This window comes from Otolemur garnettii, unplaced genomic scaffold (assembly GCF_000181295.1).
Source record: "Otolemur garnettii isolate 467f Iridium unplaced genomic scaffold, OtoGar3 scaffold00027, whole genome shotgun sequence".
NCBI lineage: Eukaryota > Metazoa > Chordata > Mammalia > Primates > Galagidae > Otolemur > Otolemur garnettii.
The window spans coordinates 5,238,436-5,241,962 of record NW_003852422.1 but is presented as its reverse complement, the minus strand read 5'-3'; positions in this window follow the sequence as shown (position 1 = coordinate 5,241,962).

Genomic DNA, 3,527 nt, shown 5'->3' with positions numbered 1-3,527 from the left:
GAGAGAGAGGGAGAGAGAGGGGGAGAGAGAGAGAGAGAAATATCTGTCAGCAGGATCTTTTAAAGCCCAAATTCACATCCAAAAACTGAGTAGCATTTCCCAGCAAAGAGCTACAACATGAATGACTGTGGACGCAGATTCGGTGCTGGACAAAGGTGACAGGGCAGGAAGTCTTCAGTCCAGGTCCTTACAAAGAGGCAGGAAGGCCAGGACTCCTCTGAACTCACCCACAGAAACAGAAACAAAGGGCTGGAGAATTGTAAGAGCTTGGGGCGGGGGACATGTTAAGCCATCTGTGATTGCTAACTGGCCCTCCCCAAAGGGAAAGTAAATTTGGTCTTCTCTCAGGAGGTAGGTTTACAACTTAGAGCAAAGAAGTTAGGCTCCTGCTTCCCCAGGGAGACTGGAAGGTGGGCGCACTAACTTCCTTAATCACATTTCAAAGCAGTGGCTCCCAGGTGCTAGAGAAGGCAGGCCTTGGTTATCAAACTGCCAAAGGGCATTTCACAGGATTTACATCACAAAAGGGAGTTTTCTAAAGTTAATGCTCTAAGCCAAGAGAGGAGAAAGGCTGCTGGACAAATGGTTCTCTTAGGGATTGTGAGAGGGCTGCGGTCAGGCCTAGGGCCAGAAGTTCAATCAAACCAAGGGGAATGTTAAGGCAGCTTTGGTCCCTGGAAATAATTCAACCAACTGGACTCTGAAAAGTGGAAAGAAGGCAGCTGGGCGATCCCGGAGGTGAAGACACTGAGGTGAATTCCATGGGCTATCTCTTTATCTCACATATATTCCAGACTGAGACCCAGAGAGAGTTGGAATTTGGAACTAACAACAGGTGAAGAAAGAAAAAAGGAAAGGAAAGGGACAGGGACAGGGAAAGGACAGGACAGGACAGGACAGGGGAAAGGAAAGGGAAGGGAAGGGAAGGAACCTGGCCTCTTTTCTGGACAAAGTGCCAGGAAAGGAAGGACCTGAGCGAGCCCTGGCAGGGAGACGCCCACCTGAGCACACCTGCAGTCCTCCCCCGCCACAGCAGCTGTGTGCGGCACCCCCAGCCCACCCCGCCCCAAACTGCGCATGGGAACCTGATCTGCCAGCAGTGTCAGCACAGCCGAACCCGGGCAGCTGGCTGTCATCACCCTCCCCATACTCAGCTGCCCATCATACCCCTACCTCACACTCCTTCCCCCAACAGCAATAAAAAAAAAAAAAAAAAAAGACTCAGGGTTAACATCTACTTGGCCTTCTCCTAGAATCACGAAGTAACTCAGAATCAGTTACTGATTCTCCTCCCACTCACAGGCACCCAGAAGAGAAGAGAGTGCCCTGATAGCACAGCCGTGCGTGGGTACTTCAGTGGGTACAAAGTTTATAGAGTATGCCAAGGCCTAGAGCTACACTTCAAAAGAGCTTAGGGTTGGGGAATCAAAGCTTAGGATTGGAGGGGGTGGGAGAGTTGGGAAAAACAAAGTTTGGACTGCCGACAGTAGAGCCAAGTAGCATCAGAAGTCTCCCCCGTGGGAGCAGACACAGTGGAGAAGCGAACTCCACGCCGATAACGGGAAAAGCACAGCCTGAACGGAACAGGCCACCCCCTGCTGCCACACCAAAATGAACTGGACATCAGAATTCTTTTTTTTTTTTCTTTTTGAGACAGAGCCTCAAGCTGTCCCCCTGGATAGAGTGCCGTGGCATAGCTCACAGCAACCTCCAACTCCTGGGCTCAAGCGAGTCTCCTGCCTCCACCTCCCAAGTTGCTGGGACCACCGGCGCCCACCATAACGCCTGGCTATTTTTTTTCCAGTTACAGCCATCATTGTTGTTTGGCGGGCCCGGGCTGGGGATTCGAACCCGCCACCTTAGGTGTATGTGGCTGGCACCTTGCCACTTGAGCCACAGGCACCGAGCCAATATCAGAATTCTTAATAAAGAATTTAATGTAGCCATCATTAAAATGTTCCAGTAAATAATTACGTATTCTCTTAAAACAAATGAAGAAACAAAATATCTCAGCAAAGAAAGCAAAGTTACTTTTAAAGTCTCAAAGACCATACCTGATAATCTTTGTGTGCAAAGGCTATTTTTTTTTTTTCCATCCAGCTAGGGATGAAAGCCAGCCGTGCTCTAGACAGAGCGGCCAAGGCCGTGGCTCTCAGTAGCACGCCCTCATTATGACAGGTGGCTGCTGCTGCATTAGATGTGCCCACCTCAGGGGCAGGCCGCCATCAGTGAAATAGACGCTCCTGCCAGATGGCAGGTCTTAAAGCAGGCCTCCCACCTCCCAGGGAAGAGGCTGAGTGTCCTTATCCTTGCCTACGGGCGATGACCCACCCATGAGGGGCCTGAGGCCTGGGGAGGAAGTCTTGGCCCTCACGCCACATGTTGTTGCTCTTTTATGATGACTATTCCTGGGCTGTCCCAGATTACAGTCCACTGCACGATGAGCTGTCAGGGCTTGTGACACCAAGTGTTTTCACCTGGGCCCAGTAACAGACAAAAATTACACTCAAAAGAGATAAAGCCTTCAGAAGTCGGGGACATCCCAAAGTTGAAACACCTCAAGGTCATGTTTCAAATACCTAAAGAGCATCGGTGCCAAAAGGTTTAATCAGAAATTCAAATTGATCTCAGCCTCTTATAACTCCACACTAAATCTTAACATGGGGTGGCTGTGGAGCTGCGTAAGGCTTCGTGTGGCTGTCTAAATGTTTTTTTCTAATTCTTCAAATCCTCTTTTAAAACGCCAATGAGAATACACTACCATTATACTAATCAGTTCAAAAGGACATTTAACTATTTACATGTGTATTTAACTGGCAAAGTCCTGGTCTGTTAATAATTTTATAGTAAGCGGTAATATATGTGAATGTAGATTTTTAGCAATATTCCAACATAACGGCGAGGTATTGATTAAATCCTTCATTGCCATTAATTGTAGGTCATCCCCATTTAATTCAGAAGTAATTTTTTTCTGAAATCCTACAATTGTTTCTGTCATCCAGTTCTCGTCTATGAAGGTAATTTTGATTTTAGGGAGGAGCAGTCATAGCTACGAGAAGCCTGTTTTCTACTGTTGCCACCTTCTTTGGTATTTTATTCAGAAAACACCTCGTTATTTTGTTTTAAACATTTCTCACTTTTAACCAAAACAAAGCCTTTATATTTCTATTACATCTCAGTTGGTTTTAAGCATGATCAAAGTCAGAAAATGTAAGCGCCCAACAAGACTTCATTGCAATTCTAAAATGCCCAACAATAAAAACATGGTCTTAATACTTCACAGTAGCCTTTTATTTCTAATACCTATGATGCCATCAATTCATAGGGAAAAGGTTCCAGCAGCTCCAGGAGGCGCCTTTCCATTGAATGCGACAGACTTGCTATGCCTATTATGCCATGAATTCACGGGGAGGTCCCAGCATCTTATGCTCCTGCTCACCTGGTTCTCCTGTGGGCTATGCTGTACACCTGTCATACCATGAATTCACGGGGAGTGGGTACCAGCACCTTATGCTCCTGCTCACCTG